The sequence below is a fragment of the Sus scrofa genome, chromosome 1 (genome assembly GCF_000003025.6).
Source record: "Sus scrofa isolate TJ Tabasco breed Duroc chromosome 1, Sscrofa11.1, whole genome shotgun sequence".
In the NCBI taxonomy this organism is placed as follows: Eukaryota; Metazoa; Chordata; class Mammalia; order Artiodactyla; family Suidae; genus Sus; species Sus scrofa.
Genome location: NC_010443.5, coordinates 12,482,836 through 12,505,994, shown reverse-complemented (window position 1 = coordinate 12,505,994; position 23,159 = coordinate 12,482,836). Strand labels below are relative to the sequence as shown.

The 23,159-nt window shown below is 39.1% G+C and overlaps 1 long non-coding RNA gene across 1 annotated transcript in view; it reads right to left on the bottom strand.

Annotated features, from left to right (window-relative positions):
* LOC110259934 overlaps positions 7,855-23,159 on the bottom strand; it is a 59,188-nt gene continuing 43,883 nt past the window's right edge. The window contains exons 3-4 of the long non-coding RNA XR_002342424.1: positions 15,234-15,277; positions 7,855-14,559 (exon numbers count right to left, since the gene is read on the bottom strand). This is a non-coding gene — a long non-coding RNA (uncharacterized LOC110259934). The remainder of the gene's footprint in view (positions 14,560-15,233; positions 15,278-23,159) is intronic.

Sequence of the window (23,159 nt, the reverse complement as noted above, 5' to 3'; positions counted from 1 at the left end):
CCGGTGTGCACAGATGCAAGAATACATGGGCTGGGGCAGTCTGGGGTTGTTACTGTGTCCAGGAAATTTACGAAAGGGAAAAATGCCTTTGTCCAAATTATTTCCAACGTCTTTCTTCTAACATAAGCTCTACTGTCATTGTTTCCATCCATTTCCTACACGCTTTAAAAGTCTCCTTTTTCCTCTTACATGCATTTTCTGTTTTTTCCTGCTAACTTTTCCACTCACTTCATTGCATTTCTTTTCTGTGGTCTCTCCACTTCGAGGATAAACTGACAGATGGTTTTAAGAGCAGCAGCTTTTTTAAAACAGAAACTATGATTAAAATACTTTATGTGCAACACCACTGAAACGCTGTGCTCCATCATCGGAGGAGACTGGCAGGCATCTTCCTTACATTTCTCTCACACGTTCCCACATCAGCTGTCAGTCCTGACAATCAAGGTTTAGACATCAAAATCCACAAACCTCAGAGGGAAAAACCCCCTTTTTCAGCCAAATACGTCAATCTTTGTTCCCAAAGGACCATTTTACCATAGTAACAAGCAGGTTGCAAACTGTAAGAGGTCACCAAACAGCTAGCTGCCTCTCCCACTTCCGGGAAGAACCTGCGTCAAACCCAAAGCGCTGCTGGCCAGGCCCCTCCGGGAGGCATGATGCTCCCTCGCGTCTCTGGCCGCAGGCGTCCCGGCTTCCTGCGGGCGACGGAACCTGAAAGAGTCACAGATTAGGGTCTGTGTCTCAGCATGCCCCTAGGGCTCTGGCAACAAGCGGAACTCCGCGGATCCCCTCCTAGGCTTAGCAAGAGTCTGCCCACGTGCGCCTGGTACCCACTGCTCGCAACCGACTGCTTTACCTGCACCAGCTACTGGGGTCGACCAGATGCCCAGAGACCACCAAGCTTCATTTCCAGGCGGTTGATCACGTTCCCACGCCTGTCTTCAATTCCGCGATGCCAACCCTGTGAGTGACCGATCCCACAAGGCCCTTCGGAATTGGGTTAGCACATTGACGTTTGACTGTTCGAATTATTTATGCAGGCAGGGCCCCTCAAAACGTACTTGCACATACCTGCAATACGCGCGCACACGTACACACATCCACATCCAGCCCCCGAAACACCATAGCAGCAACTTCGTGCACCAATACAAGGCACCTACCTCCTCCCCTAAGCCAGTGACAGTTCCAAGGAACCTCTAGGAGCCAGTTATTCTAAGATCCAAACTAGCTGTGTGTTTAGATCTGATTTAAAAGATTTGGGATGGAAACCAAGGAACTTCCTCAAAGGTTTGTACCAGGCCCAAAATGTTCCACCTAGTTGGGGAAGGGCCACCAGGCTTATGATGATGCCACAGGAAGCATTGGGAGGCCCCAGGCAAAGTTCCGTTATCAGGTCCACTAAAGTCTACCCCATGAGCACACCCTGGCTGTCTACAATGGCAGCCCCTAAGTAACAACATCTGACTCCTACATTCCCTTCCCTCCAGCCTGTGTGTGTGCGTGTGTGTGTGTGTGTCCCCCCCCCCGGGGGGGGGTGATAGGTGGCAGACAAGAATGGCAAAGGGTCACCCTTACCTTCCTGCAATTTGCATCCCTCAATTGCTCCAAGTGAGTAATAATCATATATTTTCTCCATATATTCTTTCTCTGGAAGATAGTATATTTTTCTGCCTGTGAAATCTGAACTGAGTGCATGCTGCTCTGAGGCAGCCAATCACTTTAACTCAGCTTTGCCAAACAACCTTCCACTGAACCCTCTTTCTACCAAAGTGAGTAGGTGCACTGCCTGCAGCAGTGGCCTTGGCTACAGGACTATGGCTGACTAAAAGGAAGCCAGAAACAGGAAAACTGCTATAAAAGCTGCCTGCTGTGTGCACCCGTGACTCTGGAGTTGGAGCAAAACTGCCTCTTTTGTCTGGCTAGCTCTTTCTTGGGAACTAGCCCTTTGATGGGCCTTATGATTTTGCAAAAGTAGCTCTCAAGGTCCAGTTGACCATGAGGCATAGAGACCATAAGCTGCTAAACTGTGAAGCTGAGCATCACAATGGGAAATGCTGTCTTTACCAGGAATAGGGGCCACTTCTCTTGGAGGTTTTACACTGATACTCAGCAGAATTATCACAAACTGTTTGCAGGTTTCACCTCAACTCTGTAAAGTAATATTACCTATTCTTTTGCAAATAAAGAAACTGACATACAGAGCACTACACGCAAGCAAGTCAGAAAGTCAGAGTTTGGATTCAGGTCTTCAGACTCAAGCTCAGGGCCCTTTGGATATCAACAGTGCTATCTCATAAAAAGTTTTTGCCTTTCCAGCTTCTGAGAAGCACTCTTAATGTTTCTATAAACAGTAAATCTCGTTACATCCTTACAGAATCAATGGGTCCCATCATTCTTGTAGACACTCCAGGTCAGGCATACCTTAGGCACCTGGTAAATATCTGTTAACTTATATTGACCCTGCCTCTCCTTTAGGACAAATTCAAGAAGGTAAGCTCTTCACCAAATTTGAACAATTCAGAGAAGTCTTATGTGACACACTGCAATTGATACCTTTTACCCAAAGGGTTACATGTGGGACCATGGATCAGCTGTCACTGGGTAGTTTTGAAGGATCTGATCAGCACGGATTATAGAGCCTAGAAACAGACATTGGAGAGCCAAAGACACCTAGTTTGGGAACTGAGCACTCTTGCCAAGGCTTCATTCAGAAATAAGGTAGGACTAACTTCCTAGTCAGAACCCTGCGCGGGCAGGTTATCTGTATCAGCCTGCCAGCAACCCTGGTGCAAGTACCCCAACGTTGTGTCTGCTAATAGTTCCTGGATAATGTCTCCAAAACTTTTAAAATGAGAGTGAGAGCTTTGATCAGGATGCACCTATTATTATTTAAGAAGAAATATTAAATTAAAGCCATTCTTAAATACCCCCAAATTGAGAATTTTGTTAACAAAATCCATGTAAACTACTGTTATCAGAAATAGGTTAGCATTCTCTGGAATCAAATCACGTATGTAAAGAGACACCTAGTGGACAAATATGTAAATACACTATTTAGCTTGAGATCAAAGACTAAAAGATCATTCTGACTCCCCGAATTTACATTCTTTTGATTTTAACTGAGTTTTTTTGTTTGTTTGTTTAACTACTGGAATCATAAACCTGGAAACCTAAGTTTTACAGAAGAATATTTTGTTTTTACTTCTAAAGGAAAAGTTTGCTCTTTGATTTGTTTTTTCAACGGACTATCTCAGAGTAGAATGCAACTGCCCAGCCACTTGAGTTCACCAACATGTGTGTGCTTATTTTTTATTTCCATATTTTTATAGACTGTGTGGGAGATTTTCCACTTGTCTTCAAGTTGTTTTATTCTTGCTTTTAATTAAGTAAAGCCAAAGACTTTTCTTTTCCAGCCAGTTTCCTGTGGTCGCCCAGTTTCCTGTGACCTGCCCGCTCTCTTCATTTCATACTCCCTTTCTCACTCACCCCTCACCTACACACTGTTTTATACCCACCTTCTCACATTCAACTTACACATGCACCTGCCACCTCCCAGCGCCCTCGATAACTTCATCTAACCTCAGAAGTAAAAGTCTGTCATCACAAAAAATTAAGTTATCTATTTTTTTGACATCATTTCACTGAAATTTGGTTATGGCAAACATGCAGATGAGAAATTTTTTAATTAAATGGAAGAGTTTAATGTCAGTTTATATGAACTCATGACTCTCCAGCTCGTAAATTTTGGATCTGAAAGAGGAACACTTGTTCTAGGGGAAGGCAGATGATATTTACAAAGTCCTGTTACTCTGAAACAGCCCTGCTGGGAAAAGCCAAGCCACGTGGATAACCCAGGAGAACAAGGTGACAGAAGAAGGAATACAGACATATGGATGAAAAAGTCAACTTGGAAGTGGGTCTCCCTGCCCCAACCACTCCAGCAAATGAATCAAACATGAACTGCCAAGGCAAGACCTTCCCAAATTCTGACATGGGCAAAATGAAGAGGTCCTTACTCCACCATTCTCAATAAATAAGGTGGTCCTTATTGCCTCCATCCCATATTTGATAGTGAAATGTTGAAACCTTTTCCTTGGATATCAAGAATAAACTAAAGATGCTCATTACTGTTCAAAAAAATTGTCTCAGAAGTGCTCATTAAAAAATAGTAAGAATTAAAATAATTTAAAAAATAAGAAATTAAGATTGTCAATATATTCAGACGATATGATTATACCTGTGGAAAAGAATCTACACATGAATTATTTAAAGTAAAAAGTGACATAGAGGGGTTGCTAGATACAAGGCCAATATGTAAAAATCAATTAGCATTTCTACATGCCAGCAACAAATAGCATAAAAATAAAATGTATAAGAAGATACATAAACTGCAACATCTGTAAATTCCAAATACATTAGAATGATTCTGGGTTTTTTTTTTTTTTTTTTTTTTTTTTTTTTTGTCTTCTTGCCTTTTCTAGGGCCACTCCCTCGGCATATGGAGGTTCCCAGGCTAGGGGTCTAATCAGAGCTGTAGCCACCGGCCTACACCAGAGCCACAGCCACACGGCATCCTACACCATAGCAACCTACACCATAGCTCGTGGCAACGCCAGATCCTTAACCCACTGAGCAAGGCCAGGGATGGACCCCACAACCTCATGGTTCCTAGTCAGATTCGTTAACCACTGCGCCACAACAGGAACTCCTAGAATGATTCTTTAAAAAGACAGCCCATATATCTATAAAGAAATTTATAAAAACAATATTGAAAGAAATTTATAAAAACAATATTGAAAGAAATTAAAGATCTCAATAAATGGAAGGATAGATCATGTTCATTAATTAGAAGGCTTAATATTGCAAAGATGACCTATGGTCAGTGCTTTTTCTTTGCTATTAATTTTATTATCCTATGGCCATAAATGTATTATCTTACCTTTTCTTCTAGAATGTTTGTTGTTTTGCCTTTCATTTTAGATCTACAGTCTATTTGCAACTGACTTTTTATTATGCTTTCAAATAAGAGTTAAGTTTCACTTTTCAAATTAGTAACTAATTGTCTCAATATCGTTTATTGAAAATACTGTCATTTCCCCATTTGTTCTGATGATAAAGGAATAGTCTGATAAGTTTGAACCCACTAAAATTAAGAATTTCCATTCACCCAAAAGACATTATGGATTCTAAAAGCAAACAAATGAATGAGAGAAAATGTGTGTAATATTTACAGCCTATACAAAGCCTATACCAGAATGCATAAATAACTCTTATAAATCAATTCAAAAACAAGAAAACACAAAAGAAAAATGAGAACAGACTTAATAGCCATTTCACAAAGGAGGATGTGTCATTTGGCCAATATATGTATGAAAACATGCTTAACCTCACTAACAATCAATAAAATATAAGGCAAATCTGCGAAGAAACACCATTAAACACTAACCAAAATCATGAAATTTTAGAAAACTGACAATGACAAAGTACATTGTAGAGCCAATTAAAACTCAAACACTGTTGTAGGGAGTGTATTTAGGGCAACCTTTTTGGAAAACCAGGAAAATCTGCTAAAGTTGATCAGGTGCAAGTCTGTGACCCATTAATTTTACTCTTAAGTGTATATGCCTCAGATGTGCATGCACATATACACTGAAAACATGTATAAGAATGTTTCTAGTGGCTTTATTAATAATATCCAAAATGCTAAAAACAATCCAAATGCCCATTGACAAGAAAGTACATAAATAAATTGTGGGTTAGTCATACCATGGAATACTACATAGCAATAAAAAGAGGAAAACTCCTATTCCACAGTCACCTAATACTGAAAGAAAGAAACCAGACACCAAAGAATATAAACTGTATGATTCTGTTTATATAAAAAAAAAAACTGGCAAAACTAGACCTTAGCATTTAGCAAAGTACACTTGAGTCATAAAATATAGTAATGCAAGAAAGTAATGACCACAAATGACAAAAGAGTGGCTACCTTTAGGGGAAGGGAGGGATTATTAATTAGAAGGGGCACAAGAGAAGACTCTGGGGTCCCATCAATACCCTATTTCTGGCCTCAAGTAGTGGTTACAAGAATTTCTACTTGTAGAAATCATCAAACTATTCAGATTAGCTTTGTGCCCTCTTCTCTATGAATATTGTATTTTGGGGGGGGGTTGGCCTTTTCTAGGGCAACTCTTGCGGCATATGGAGGTTCCCAGGCTAGGGGTCGAATTGGAGCTGCAGCCTCAGGCCTACACCAGAGCCATAGCAACGCGGGATCCAAGCCACATCTGTGACCTACACCACAGCTCACGGCAACGCCAGATCCTTAACCCACTGATCAAGGCCAGGGATCGAACTGCAACCTCATGGTTCCTAGTCAGATTCATTAACCACCGTGCCATGATGGGAACTCCCTGAATATTGTATTCAATATAATGTATATCATATTTTGAAATAAAATTTATTTTATAAAGTAAGATTTGGAGTTCCTGCTGTGGCACAATGGGTTAAGGATCTGGCATTGTCTCCTTGGCAGCTGAGGTCGCTGCTGAGGCACATGTTTGATCCCTGGCCCAGGAACTTCCATATGCTGCAGGTGCAGCCAAAAAAAAAAAGGATATGAAATGTTAAAATTTAAAAGATGGAAATGGATATCCAAGCAAACAGAAACCAAAAGAAAGCATCGTGATTATTTTAATATCTGTAAAATATAAAATTCATGGTTAAAATATATACTTATATATTGATATCAGAAAATATAACTTTTATAAACATTTCAATATATTGCCTTAAGCGACCACAAGTCATAGAACTGGAAAAAGAAATATGTAACTTATAGTTGAAGATTATAGCGCAGATCCCTCAGATATCAAAAGCTTAAGCAGACAATAAGTAAACAGAAATATTGATGACCCAAAAGACGCAAATTAGTAAATTCAGATACATAGAACTCTATACTTGAGAAATAGAGAATAAACACTCATTTTCATCACATATTGTCTATTGACAAAAGTAGTGTATTACAAAGGCAGCCTTAATAAATTTCACAGAATCAGTTTTAGCAGAGATTATATTCTCTGATATAATGCATTAATTACAGAAATGAATAATGAAAACATAGCTTTAAAAAGTCTATGTGTCCGGAAACTAAATCTTGCACTACTAAAAAAAAATTGATTCTGAGGAAAATCAAATAGGATATATTTCGAATGTATCACCATTGAAAACAGTACATATCAAAAGTTCTAGGAAACACAACTAAAGCATTTTTCAAAGGAAAATTTATATCTTAAGTGCATTTATCAAAACATAAGAAGGAATGAAAACAAATAAACTAAGAGCTTAACTGGTGAAACTAGAAAAAGAGCAAAATGACGAAACCAAGGAAGAAATATTAAAAATAAAGGCATAAATCAACAAACTAGAAAAATACAGAGATTTAAACATAAAGCTAGTTCTCTGAAATAAATAAAATTAATAAAATTTAAAATTAATCAATTAAAATTAATTAATTTAAAAAATTAAATAAACAAAATTAATAAAATACAACTTCAGCAATACTGATAAAGGGGGGAAAACTAGATATAAATGAAAAATTCTGAGTTATAGCTTTTCACCCGACAATTATTTAGCCTAAAATTGTTAACATCAAAAAATTTCATTGGGAGTTCCCCCAATGAACGTGGCTCAGTGGAAATGAATCTGACTCATATTCATGAGGATACAGGTTCGACCCCTGGCCTTGCTCAGAGGGTTAAGGATCTGGCGTTGCCATGAGTTGTGGTGTAGGTCGCAGACACAGCTCAGATACCACGTTACTGTGGCTGTGATGCAGGCTGACAGCTACAGCTCCGATTCAACCCCTAGCCTGGGAACCTCCATATACCACAGGTGTGGTCCTAAAAGAAAAATTCATTTGCATACAGGCAAATAGCTAAGAAAAATATCATATAGAGAGATTATGCAATTATCCATTTTGCAACCTGCCTTTTCTGAAAGAAATAAAATATTCTTTACCAAAGTCTAATTTATTTTTTGGCACATTGATCACTGAGAGTAAGAATCTAATTGAAAATGAAATAAATTATCCATAAAATCAGATAAAATTATTCTCCCCATAATTTTCCCAGACAAAATTACCTAACATTAAAGACTAATTATAACACATACAGAAATTATACACACACAAAACTCATCAAACAAATTGAAAAATTACTGTCAGATTTCAGATCTGCTGCTTTCTTTCAGCTATTAATCTTAGGCTCTTTTAAAACAGACCCCCATTTCTCAAAGCTCAATAGAAGGATATTTTATTGGCTATTTATTAATGTTTGTCTGACTAGCTCCTTTTTCTTTGAGGAATGCCTCTTCTCTCCCTTGTGGGCACTGTCAATCATACGGCCCCACATCCACAAAACAGGAGCCAGCTCCTGGCGTAGGTTTGCCAATCATTCATTCATTCGTCGAGTATGTACTGGCTGACTAGGTGCCAGGCACAATTTTATAGCCTGAAGATACAATACTGAACACAACAGATTAAAAACCTCCTGCAACCAAGGGGTCTACATTTCATGGGGAGAGACAATGAACAGGATAAGTAAGTAAAATAAATGGTATATTAGAGATAATATGGAGATAAATGGCGAAAAATAAAATGTAGGCGAGAGTGTTATAAAGAGTTGTGATTTTTAAATAGAAATGGTCTCACTACATAGTTGACATTTGAGTTAAGACCTGAAAGAGATGAAGAAGCAGCCTATGACTGTCACAGAGTGGAGCAGCCCAGGTTTAGAGAATGGCCAAGGGGAGGCCCCAGACTGGGATAGGCGATGTGTCTGGCAGGTGTAACGCGTGGCTCAGAGGCCAGCATGGCTGAGGCTGAAGGAGCCGTAGAAAGAGGGTGGCAGTAGATGAGGTCAGAGGGTCGTGGGAGGTCAGATCGTGTAGCTCTAGATGGTCTTTTAGGCAATGTTTGAAGATCAGCCCTAGCTGTCTTTGAAGTGGAACAGGCAAGCTTTATAAGATTTTGATCTGACAAACACACTAACAGCTCTGGCTCTAGCATTTAAAATGACCGAACAAGGAGTTCCTGCTGTGGTGTAGTGGGTTAAGATTCCGACTGCAGTGGCTCAGGTTGCTGCCGAGTTATAGGTTCCACCCCAGCACAGTGGGTTAAAAGATCTGGTATGCCCGCACCTGCAGAGGAGGTTGCAGCTGCAGCTTGGATTCAATCCCTGGCCAGGGAACTTCCATATAAATAAACAGATAGATAAATAGATTGATTGAACAAGGATATACATTGAGAAACCAGTTAAGAGGCTCCCGCAGTCATCCAAAGATGTAAGAATGTCTTGAGCCAGAGCCGTTATCAGTAGAGGTGATTAGAGAAGTAGAGGGTTCGATGCCTGGCCAAGAACTTCAGCATGCCATGGGCGTGGCCCAAAAAATTAAATTAAATTTTTTAAAAAAGAAGTAGGTGGACCAAAGTACTTGTCTTCTTTGACACAGTGACCAATTCAGAAAGGAGTACATGAACCAAATCAGGCTCATGGGAAAATTCTGCCTGGAGAATTAGGACAAAGTTTCATCCTTTTCTCTGGGATTTTAGTCATAAATGCAGTACAAACCTGGAATTAGCTGTGGCCATGTTGGTTACTTGGTGGAGAGACTAGAGAATGAAACCGAACCAGTGAGAAGAGCCCAGACAGAGGGGGAAAAAGGAAAACTTCCCATCCCACAAAATGCTGAATCAGACATATTTGAAAAACTGCACGCTTGAATATGTCTTGTGAAATTTTAGAATTTCAAAAGTATACAAAGAATTATAAAAATTTATGGACAGGTTAAATAGGTATTATCCACAAAGAAACAAGAGTAAGAGTGACAAATTTCTCATGTGCAACGTGAGATGTACAAGGATGTTGGCGAAATGCCTTGGAAGTTCTAGACGAAAATTAATTCTCTACATAAAATTCAATATCCAGTCAAACACGCAATCAATTGTGAGGTCAAAATACATGCTGAGACATGCTTATTCCCCATGTATCCTGTATAAAGATAGTTCTTGGTAAAATACTCCAATAAAGTGAAAAGGAGATTTAAGAAGAAAAACATGAGATTAAGATTCAGAGAAAGCTGATCATATTTTTTAAAAAAGAACTTATGAAAGACCATCTACTAAAACTGTCCTTAGTTTCATATTCCTAGCTCAATATCCCATGAACGGATTTTGCAATCAAGCCTCCCTGTATTTAGAGTTACATTTAATTTCAAGTTACAGTTTAATCGAGAAGAAAAAGAAATAGTAGCTACTACTACTAATACAAATAAGAATCTATAGATACCTAAATATTTGAGGGCTTTTTTTTTCTATTGTTGATGATATCTATATCCTAACTAATTCCTCCTCAGTAATTCTTGTTTTATTTATTCTTACCTAAAGTTACCAATTACCAAAAAAGTGAAATTAATTTTAAAAGGTTAAAATTGCTTATCTACATATTAAAATGTAAAGAATTATAAATGTGAACGATACAGGAAGGAAATTTCTCCTTGTTTCATATGGGGGCCTCATATGAGAATTACCAGCAAAATTTATCAAAGAAGAAATTACTGGTGCTCACTCTATCTAGTTTTCCCCTCCTGCCAGGGCCCCAGGAACACCTCCAGCGCCCTGTGGTTAGGAGAGGCCATATGGCTACTGCTGGGCAGTAGGCTCTGGGTGGAGGTGTTGCAAGGCCTTCAGTCTGGAGAAGAGTATGCATCCTCCATACTTCATTCCTGCCACAGCAAACCCTGATGCCCCTGTTGCCATGGTGATGCCACAGGATGGTGGTGCTTTACTCTGAGTGACTGTGTGGCATGGAGGAGCCCTTCCCTTCTCATGTCAATCAGCTTTGAACGTAGAGTGTAAATAAGAAAAATGGTGCCTGTGTTAAGCCACGGAGATTTCAGGGTTAATTTGCTACCCCAGCGTAGCCTCGCCTAGCCTCATAAGGGTTACTTTTGCCTCACAAATCATTAACAGGAGTCTTTTCAAATTTTATTGCAGTTACGTTTAAATTTTTCTCTTGTTAAGTTGAATTGACACAGACCCAGGGTAGTTCACGTCTTTCTTAAACACTGTAGTGGAGGTGATTTTATTGGGAAAGACATTGATGTTTCTACTGAGGACAATAAACTAAGGGAAAATGAAATGTCTGACAGAGAGAAATCTCTTGCTCCCTGGATAAGCGTATTTCTCTCCTCCCCTTTTCCTCACTGTCTGCAAACAGTAAATGCAGAAAATTTTCTGGAAAAATGCCCCTTTAATTTGTGCAAATAACCTCAAAATTGTCCAAAATTCAGCTAATACATTTCAGTTTTGAAATAAGATTCTGTCCCTTAGAAATCAATTTTTTATGTATATTTTTAATCAAAATTGAAAAAAGCACAAATATTATTAATGAGGTAAAATAATGGCCCAAGTGTGAAGCTTTCCTGTCAATAATTTGAAAACCTTACAGATCTGTCTCAAAGAATAATCTTTGTTCTATATATATATATAGATAGATAGATATAAAATATATATGGAAGTAATTCTCCAGCTAGCCAATTCTTTTTTTGTAATCAGGTTGTCCCCACTCCTGTTCACATTGGTATATTTTGTGCAAAAAAAAATTACGAGCCTTCAAAAAGAAAGCATGTGGTCATCTACTCCTTTGCTACCAGAACACAAGATTTTAACGTAGAGTTTATTTTAAAACAAGCCAAGAAATCCTTGGAGTCCAAGTTGTTTTTCCATTAGAAGTTTGAGACTTGGCCCCACATATTTCTGTTCTGGAAAAACTCCACTGACACTCTGAATCACCTGGCAACATAAATTAACATTAAGTAGGTCTTAGACCATAACACTCCTAGGCGCCCCAAGGAAAAAAAAAAAAAAAGAACAGGAAAAAAATATAGTATAGCCTTGTGTTCAACGTGTATTCAAATAAAACTTCATGATATTCACTTCCCAATAGGAATATGTCAAAATAATTAGATGAGCATTCTGTACTTAAGAACTCTGTGAAGACTGTTGGCGAAAATGTAAAATGATATAGTCACTGTGGAAAACAGTATGGCAATTCCTCAAATAAATATGGAATTACCATATGATCCGTCAACTTGACTTCTGGGCATGTATCCCAAAGAACTGAAATCAGGGCCTCAAAGAAATATGTGTACATCCATTTTCAAGGAAGCCTTATTCACAATAGCTAAAACATGGACACAACCCATCAACAGAGGAATGGATAGGCAAAATGTGGAATATTATTCAGCCTTAAAGAAGGAAGGGAAGGAAATTCTATAATATGCTACAACATAAACTGTGAGGACATTACGCTAAGTGAAACAAGCCATACTGTATGATTCCACTTATATGAAATATTTAGGGTACTAAAAATCATATAACGGTAGCTGCCAAGGGCAGGTGAGAGGGAAGAAAGGAGTATTATTGTTTAATGAGCATACAATTTCAGTTCTACAAGATGAAAGGAATAGTAGGGAATGATGGTGGTGATGGTTGTACAATAATATGAATGTATTTAACACCACTGAACTGTAAGCTTAAAATGGTTCAGATGGTAAATTTTATGGCTATGTGTGTTTTGCTACAATATAAAGGTAAAAAATTATTAAATCTATGAAGAACTCAAAATAATCATGGGGCCAGAAATCTATGCATATGTGAATGAGAATTAATTATGAACTACTTACTCCCACTACACACACTTGGACTCTATACTATATATATATAATATATCAAAATGACTATATTAGCAATTTATTCCCACTACACACACTTGGACTCTATGCTATATATCTATAATATATCAAAAAAGTGACTACATCTATATCAAAGTGACTATATTAGCAATAGTCCTTTACTGTTGATTAATGACAATGATAAAGATTAAAATTATTAATATGCTTTTGCATTAAATTGGAGGACATTTTATTATCCTAGTAGCTGGTTCAAGACTTTATTTTAGGTAAATGTCTTGCTTGGCTAGAAAGTATCAAAATAAGGCTCTTTGTAATGAAATCTGAGATCCAGAGCTATTTGAATGTATGCAGGTCCGCCTGCATGAAGCAATGCGAGGAAATTGGGAAATGGAGCCTGGGGAGTGAGGAAAGCCGTCTTACAGAGGTGATGTCTATTGCTTCTATAATGTTGGTACAACTAAGAAGCAAAAAAGCATTTGAGCTTTATCTTCATGTCGGCTTCAGGTGGAACAGAGATAGTATATCAGGATTCTTGAAGAAATAAGTTGCTGGAAATTCTTAGAAATCACAATCAGATGCACGCCACTCTTAGGGGATTATTGAAAAATATAGAAAACTCTCTAAGAGGCACAAATGCCCCAGCTGATGACAATATCATTCATCCATCACCATCAAAACTGATATTTATTGAGTGCCAAACTGTGTACCAAATATGGTTCTAAGAACTGTATTCATATCAAAGCATTAAAATCTCATAGCAGCTTTATTAGATACTATTACCATCTCCATTCAACAAATGAAGAAAGTGAGGCAAAGATTAAGTAACATGACCAAAGTGACATAGCTAGTAAGTGTAAGAGACAAGAATCAAACCCAGGCCACCTAAATTCAGAGACTGCCCTCTTTACCACTAACTCTGTCTCTGTGAAGACTCAAAGACTCTAATTTGGTCATGGGTTGCATAGCTGAGAATCATCTTACATAAGAAATACCAAGTTTTGTATGTTATAAAAGACCATGGAGTTTATTTAATTCAGTGTTTACTAGTTCAGGGTTCCCTTACAACACACCGTTTTCTGATAAATAAATAAGGCTCTTTCTAGATAGATACACATCTTGATGGGGGAATCCTAAACTAAGGATCAGAAATGTTTTACTAGAAAATTACTTGACAACTTTCGAAGATGGTAAAGATCTACCCAATTTTGTCAATTCCTTAGTATAACCAGTTTCGTAAACCGTCCATGAAAAGTGCAAGGATGAAAAGGGCTACCTTAAATTTCTCAATGAAACGTCAGATGTTAGGGTTGATAAAGCATTCTTTACCATAGAAGGCAACCTAGGAATCTTATTGGCTGAGTTATATAATCCACCACATCAGTAAATGAAAATCTTTAGTACACACATGTTGGAACAATAGTAATTTATATATTTGAAAACATCTGAACACCGAAGAAGGCAACAAAAGTAATTTTTGTGCTTCAGTAAGTTGGACAACCAGGACACTGGGTTTTAACAACTACGGAAAGAAAAAGAGAAGGCCAGTGGTCATCAGAAAGGATGACGGTGATTCAACAGGTTACGAGTCAGCTGCAAGATAATTGAAATTGGTCAAAGGACACACTGGGGCGAAAAGTGGTTATTATTACTATTGTTTTTTGGCTCATACATAAATAGGAGCACTTAAATTAATATATTAATGTTTTCTGAAAAATTACCAGAATTTCAGTTATATCCATGGAATCACAAAAGGATGAATTCTTGAGTGATAACTGTGAAAAGAATGCTTCCCTTGTATTCTGCAGCAAGCTGGAAAAAAAAAAAAAAGAGTTAAACAAGAGATGGGTGTCCCAGTCCGGAACTAAGACATAATCTTTTTAAATCATTTTATAAATAGGAAATTAAAGGAATACTGAGAATAATTACATACCTATTTATAGAACTTCAGTCTTACCTAGACCAAGAGGGGCGAATTGTAAAGATGAAAGCATCTTAAGACTGTTTTACTTTCACATGATAATTATTAAATGTAACGAGCTTATTATAGTCATTAGCAAATTTAGGTTCACAAATGCCTCATTTCTAGACCTTTCAATTTATATGTGGGCATCCAAGCCCATAGTTTCTTATAAAATAGATTCTTCACATAATTAGAGTTCTATGGTACGTTGATAGTTATGGTATGTTCCTGACCACTAGGGGTCAAAACAGACAGTTCTGTAAATAAACTAACTGCTTTACTGAGCAGCTCTCCCACTAAAAGGTAATCTCCACTAATAATCCACTTTCGAGGGAAATCTGAAGGACTAAATATAGTTGGTTATTTATTCATGCTATTACCTTCTCTCTGCGTTAATCCAAGCTTAGGGATAAATACACCTAAGCTAATATAATTTGGTTCACAAATTAGAATAACAAAGTAGAGTCCAGGCCCTTTAGATCATAAAGAAAGAATTAGTTTTGAAGAGTTCTCGATTACATACCAAAAAGCTGTGAGTTTCCTCGTTCTGGTTCTGTTGCTCCTGAGCTGTAGGAGAAAAAGACAAGAAAGAGGTCATCAGACTTCTAGGTGAATTTAGTTGCCTGGGAGGAAGTCAGAAACCTACCCCATCAACCCCAGGAAGAGGTAACAATATAGTAACTTGTGAATGGCAATAATTACCTAGTGTCTCTCCTGGACAATGAGACAGAAAGTTCTAGCTCATAGAAAATAAGGAAACCTGGGTAGTAAGCTAGTAGGAAATCATCAAACTGAGATCCCCCCAAATTAAACATTTTCCGTTTTTTTTTTTTTTTGTCTTTTTGTCTTTTGTTGTTGTTGTTGCTATTTCTTGGGCCGCTCCCGCGGCATATGGAGGTTCCCAGGCTAGGAGTTGAATCGGAGCTGTAGCCACCGGCCTACACCAGAGCCACAGCAACGCGGGATCCGAGCCGCGTCTGCGACCTACACCACAGCTCACAGCAACGCCGGATCGTTAACCCACTGAGCGAGGGCAGGGACTGAACCCGAAACCTCATGGTTCCTAGACGGATTCGTCAACCACTGCGCCACGACGGGAACTCCTGAACATTTTCTAAAAGATAAAATGAAAATGATATTCTAATCTCTTAAACACTCCTAAAGATACATTTTTTACTTTACCTTTTTATTTTTTATTTTTTTGTTGAAGTATCGTTGATTTACAATGTTTCAGGTGTCCAGCAAAGTGATTCACATGTATATTATACATATATTCTTCTACAGATTCTTTTCCATTTTAAGTTATTACAAGATATTGACTATAGTTCCCTAAGTAGGTCCCTGTTGTTTATCTCCTTTATATACTTTGCTTTGCTTGTAAATACCCTGAGAGATGTGCACTTGGATTTAGAACTTTTGTTCGTTTTCCTGGAATATTGCCGGAGGAAAATATTTCATATTAGTAATAATAATCCCACGTATTCCCTAAACACAAATGTTTTAAAATAAAGATTCTTTGTTTAAGAAACTGTTTCTTTGAAAGCAGTTTTATATTTACAATAAAACTGAGAGTACAGAGACGTCACAGAGGTGTTCCATATACTTGCTACCAACACACATGCAAAGCTTCCTACACTATCAACATCACTGACCACAATGGTACTTTTTTTTGGGGGGGAGCTGCATCCATGGCATATGGAAGTTCCCCAGCCACTGATGCAATCCAAGCTGCAGCTGCAATCTACACCACAGCTGTGGCAACGCAGATCCTTAAGCCACTGCTCCTGGCCAGAGATCAAATCTTGCCTCCCCAGTGACCCAAGCTACTGCAGAGAAAATGTTGTATCCTTCACCGGCTCCACCACAGCAGGAACTCCCACAATGTACACTTTTCATCAAGGGTGAACCTACACTTACAGGTTATAATTACCCAAAGTTCATAGCTTACCTTAGGGTTGGCTCTTGTTGTTGTACAGTCTATGAGTATGAACAGATGACACCTCTATCATTATACTATCATACATACTGTTTTCATTTCTCTAAAATCCTTAATGCTCTGAGTATGCATCTCTCCACACTCACCCCACCCCTGGCCATCAGTAATCTTTTTTAATTGGCTCTGTAATTTTGCCTTTTCCTCTTGGCCTCTTTCATCTAGTAATTATGAATTAAAGTTTCCTCCATATCTTATTGTGGCTTGATAGCTAATTTCTTTTAGCACTAAATAATATTCCGTTGTTTGAATATACCACAGCTTGTTTATCCTTTTACCTGTGGAAGGACACCTTGATTGATTCCAAGTTTTGGCAATTTTATGAATAAAGCTGCTATAAATGTCCATGTGCAGATTTTTGTGTGAACATAAATTTTCAGCTCTTTGGGTAAATAGTAAGCATGATTGCTGGACTGTACAGCAAGCCTATTGTTTAGCTGGTTTTGATGTTACTGTTTTTAACAACCCACTAAACTGTTGTCCCAATTAGCTGTACCCTTGTATATTCCTACCAGCAATGTATGAGGCTCTTCCTCTGGCATTGCTGCAGCTCGGATGGACTTGATCCCTGGCCAAGGAACTCCCAAATACCACTAGTGGGGAAAAAAACATAGTAGTTAACAATGAACACCTTCATAGCCTTCATCTAGATTCCCAAAATATTACCATTTTGCCACAATCACTTTAATCTCTCTTCTGTATATATACACACTTTACCAAACCATTTGGAAATTGCTTGTAGACAAAAAGATGTTTCAGCCTTATCTAGTTTAGCATGTACCTCCTAAGAACAAATATCTTATCATAATGACATAATAATGACCACACTTAGGAAATTTTGAATGATAGAGTATAATTATGTAATATGCAGTTCAAATTCCCCCAATTGTCCCAGTAATGTTCTCTTCAGGATGGAGAGCTATTCTATTTTATTTTAAATCCAGGATCTGGATCCAATCAAAGATCATCATTGCATTATCATATTATATAGTTCCTTTTGTTATTAGTGATCGACACTTCTATAGAGTCCAGTCCAGCTGTTTTGCATAATATCCTCAAAGAGGATTTGTCTAACTGTTCCCTCACAATTAGACTCAGGTTAAACGTTTTTGGTGGAAGTACAAATGTGAAATTGAATTGCTTTATTTTTATACTTTAGAAAAACAAGAAAGGTTGGATTAATTTTTTTTTTATCTCAGTAACATTTAAAGATTGCTTCTTAGAAAGCAAATTTTTGTTACAGTTGCAATTTATAAAATGCTTTGACTTACTTAGATTAATTTATTCAGTTTGCACAACAACCCCATGAGTTAGGCATTTTTAATCATCTTTTTTGGGGGGGTGGAAATTTATCCAAGTTTATATAACCAATAAGACTATTTCTGTGGCCAAGATAAAATATAGAAATACTATAAACTTCACACTACATTAAGAAGACCTCTATTTTCACGTCAAATACATCGAGACATCTTTTTTTTTTTTTCTTCCCTCTTCTACAACCTGTGTTCCACATTGTTCACACTTTGCGGCTTAAAGTTCTAGTTTTGTTATATTAAATTACAAGGTAATGTGATATTGTTTTAAACATTTTCTGACTATAACGATTTGAAATGATAATAGTTGACCGGAAACAATGTAAAGTAGATGGATGTTAGCCGTGTTGGATGCCGAGTCATTGGCTTCTGTTCATGTTTGTCTTTGCATTTAGTGTACCTAACAAGCCAGCTCTTTCTTTCCCTCTAAAACAAGATTTTATGTTATTTCTTTCTACTTCCCAAAGCAGTGAAAACAGCACTGTTTCACATTGTAGTAATCAGCATCTGTTCAAGAACTTCTTGGTTTGTTTTTTTTTGTTTTGTTTTGTTTTTTGTTTTTGTCTTTTTTGCCATTTCCGTGGCACATGGAGGTTCCCAGGCTAGGGGTCTAATCAGAGCTGTAGCCACCAGCCTACGCCAGAGCCACAGCAACTCAGGATCCAAGCCGTGTCTGCGACCTACACCACAGCTCACGGCAATGCCGGATCCTTAACCCACCGAGCAAGGCCAGGGATCGAACACACAACCTCATTGTTCCTCGTCAGATTCATTAACCACTGCCCCACACGGGAACTCCTGGTATTTTAAATTACTTTTTATATTCTTCTTTTTTATTGTTGGACCTCCAAATCCTGGTGTTGTTTAGTTGAGGGCCAAGTCAAGAAAAGCTGCGCTATTGGTGTATATAACTTGTTCACAGCCAGCAAAATGAATCTCTAAGTAGGCATTCCAGCCAGAAAGGGCACAAACAGGTTTTCTCATCCTATGAGTCAAGAGCACTCATGGAGGTAAAAGCCAGACAACTTTTATAGTAATATTGAAATTTAAAAAGCATTACCACCCATGTCTAGGTAAATGTGACTGCAGATGCTTATCTGGGTGGTATTCAGTTTCAGATGTACTAACTAAATCATTTTGAGTTTAGGAAGGTCTTGAGGAAACTTGGTGATGTTTTCTGTGATAAACACCACTTTACCACCTCCAGAAAGCCTCATGCTGAGATAACAGATCAAGATCCACTTATTCTTCCATCTATGCACAATTTGTCTAACACTCAATGACTTGAATATCTCATTTCAAAAGAAAAGAGTTATTTCAAATGAATAATGAATGTGACATTATTGCCCTTGTCCAGTGCTCGATTTCATAAGGAAGCAGAAAATACCCCAAGAAGGAACAAAATTCTTTGTTCCATGTTCACAGAATTCTGCAGGTGTAACATCATTTTCTTTTGAATTGGCATAAAATGCACATCCTCAAAAGAAAAATCTATATCTTAGCCCTAAGAAAAACATTATTCTTATTCATTTGAATTCGTTTTCTAGGCCAAATACAGTAGAGAAAGCTGCATTTGATAACTACGCTTTGAAGACATACATTGTAGCTAGACAGAGTGATGAAAAATGTTTCAGTGAAGTCTTTAATAGAACATGTATCATTCATTTTTCCCCACCAATCCTCAGCAGACTCCTATTGTCTTCAAATAACAATGAGAGGCTGCCTGCAGTTAATTTAATCATTGTAATTTCCTAAGAAATAAAGACTGATGTCTATTGAAAATTATTCCAATTATGTCTTTGAAAGTGAGTTCAAAACTGTTAAAATTACTACTTTCAATACTACATTAACCTCTACCAAGTATTATTAGTTATTCTCAAAAACTTCTTAGAGCAAAAAAATGACATTAGTGCCTAACTTTTTTTTATTCGGTAAAAAAAAAAAATGGAAATTTTTGCTGCCACGATTATTTTGTAAAACTTTGCTCAAGTTCAATCTACTTAAGGTTTATTGATCTAACCCTTTTCAGTTACATCCTGAGAAGCAGCTTCTCTGATTAGAAACAAAAACAGGGCCAGAAGTAAAGTCACTACACAACCACGTGAAAATAAGTAGAAGATAAGCAGAGAGAAGGGAATCTCACAAAAGACAACGATGAAAATAACAATAGCCCACATTTGTTAAGCTCTGCTTATCACTAAGTGTTTGCTGGCATGTGCTAAATGCAGTACGTGTATCAAGCATCTAGTTTTCACAACTCTGGGAAGCTGGTGCTTTCTTTATTCCCATTTTACAGATGAACATGATGACGGCCCTCAAGTTCACAGCTCTGGCTGGAGCGCTCTGCTGTGTGGACACTGCCCACCCCGCCTGTGCCCAACCGCCTCTAGCCCCGCCCTTCACAGACACCTGTTCCCCATCCGTATTACTATGAGGAGGCTCCACAGCGACCTCTGCTTCCCTTTGACCATATTTCTCTCCCTCTGGAACCCACAGACACCCTCGCAGAGGAATTGTGTGGGAAGAGGCAGAGAACAGAGAGAACTGGGTCAGTGCCCTCTGTACCTAGAGCCCCGCCTCCTCCCATGCGGCCCGACTTCCCTCATCTCCGGTTCAGAGGTCGTCCAGCCCCTTCTCAAAGACTTCCACCCATCAGGCAAGTCTGGCCTGTCTAAACCACAAAGGCAGATAAGTTTAGCCCCTCTTGCCCCAGGCTCTTGCACCCCAAGCAGGGCACCTCGTCAGGCCTCTGACTCCACTGGGCTGATCACCAAGAGCCCTCTGCCAGCCAGGAGAGTCCCGGCTGTGACACGTACCTGCATAATCGCCATGGGGTGGCTGCTGCCTGACTCCCAGGTGTGCTGTCGGTCCCTCATTCTGACACGGTTCAAGAGACTCTTCCGAATCATCAGCTACACGAAGGAGGTAAACACGTCTATGCCTCAAACACGTCTATGCTTTGGCTCTTAATATGCTGTGAATTCTGTGTACATTTGATGAGAACGAAAGGAGGCCGGGGGAGAAAGGAAAGACCAACGGGAGGAGAGCAGTTTGGCTGGTGCGTTACTGCAGGGACCTTGATCAGCCAGAGGGCAGCAGGGGGGGCCCGCTCGGCGGCTGGGGAAGGAGCAGCGGCAGAAGAGGGTGTGAAGAAGGCAGGCAAACACCCGGGCCCTTCCCAGCTTCATCATTCCCTGTTCTGCTTCTCCCGGAGGCCGCTGTCCCTTCTTTTCCCCATGTTTGCCCACCTGGAAGCTCCATCACACTCCCCAGAAACGCCCATGTGTATGGGTTTCATTTGTGTCAACTTCCTGCACCTACAGGGACTCTACTTCTGTACCTCCCCTGACCCTGAACGAAATGTGTATTCCACATAAAACGGTGATTCTTTTTTTTGCCTTTTTAGGGCCACACCCATGGCACATGGAGGTGCCCAGGCTAGGGGTCAAATGGGAGCTGGAGCAACTGGCCTACACCACAGCCACAGCAATGCCAGATCTGAGCTGCATCGAGGACCTACACCACAGCTCACAGCACCACTGGATCCTCAACCCACTGAGCAAGGCCAGGGATCGAACCTGCGTCCTCACAGATACTAGTCAGATTCGTTTCCACTGAGCCATGACGGGAACTCCCAAAATGGTGATTCTTGAATATCAGTGTCAGTGCTTTTGAGTTAAGAGGAAGGACTGGTAAAGTAGAAAAAGCTTCCAGGGCCCTCCTACCCACCTCCCACCCACCTCCTGATAGCAGGAGAGAGGGACGGATGGGATGCGGATGCCAATGCAAATTATACGAGAAGTTTTCCCCTTCCCTTTCCTACTAGTCTAAAGTCACTGCCTTTCTACTTGTTTCATCCTTCTGGCATGGCGCAGACTCCTGATACATCACCCCCGCCACGAGCATATTTTTAAACCCAGAGTTGATAGGCACGTGGTGCCTCCTCTTGAGTGCTGGACCCTTGCTCACCACGTCCTGACTCCAAGGTTGGCACTCAGCTAATAACTACAGCATCTATTCCACTTTTTAGAAGTTGAAGTTTTGGATATTAAAAAATACATATTTGCCTTGTTTTCAACTTTAAAATGCAAAAGAAAAAAGTCACTAAAAGAAAAATCACCCCAAATCCAGAGATACCCGCCTCTTAGCTTGGGTATTCCTGCTCCATTCTACTCATTTGGAAAATCTGTAATGAAACCGGGGGTGTTCTATATATACAGCTTTGTATCTACAAAGCCTAAGCTTAGAGCTCTGCACAAAGGGAGATTACAGCTCTTATTTGAGCTCCTTGACAAGTCACATGTAGGTCCTTGAATCACAGTGGAGGCCCTGACATTCCACTTACTCTATCAGGCATGTGTGAGATTTTGGACAGCACCCTAATGAGCAGTAATGGTCTGGAGAGAATGCTTTTATCTCCGCTGCTGAGCAGGAGGTCCTAGGGCGCAGAATCACATGTAAGTCCACATGTACATTTTCCCTGTTTGAAACAAGCACATAAGGCTCAGAAGCTTTGAGAGCAAAACCAGGAAGTTCCTGTTGTGGCTCAGTGGTAACAACCCCAACTAGTGTCCATGAGGATGCGGGTTCGATCCCTGGCCTCGCTCAGGGGGTTAAGGATTCAGCATTGCCGTGAGCTGTGGTGTAGGTCACAGACTTGGCTCACATCCCGCTTTGCTGTGACTGTGGCGTAGGCTGGCAGCTGCAGCTCTGATTCAACCCCTAGCCTGGGGACTTCCATATGACACAGGAGTGACTCTAAAAAGCAAAAAAAAAAAAAAAGAGAGAGAGAGAGATTAAAACCAGTAACTTATAAGGCTCAATGTTGCCATCTCAAATATTTCATTGTTTAATGTTCTTGGGTTCTTTTAGGAAAAAAAAAAAAAAAAGCTACATAAATGACAGAAAGCAAAGATTGCTCAAGTCAAAATTTATCTGGAAACAAAGGATTTGGAATCATCTGGCTCAGATTTATAGAACCATAAAAATATTCTTAGAAAAAAATCTGACAACATATTAGAAAATACATTGCAATGATATTTCATATACATACCACCTTGATTTAACAATTTCTCTAATCATCCCCAAAATGTCTCTGAAGAGTTGGTTTGTAGGGAACACCTTAACAAGAACAAACTAAATT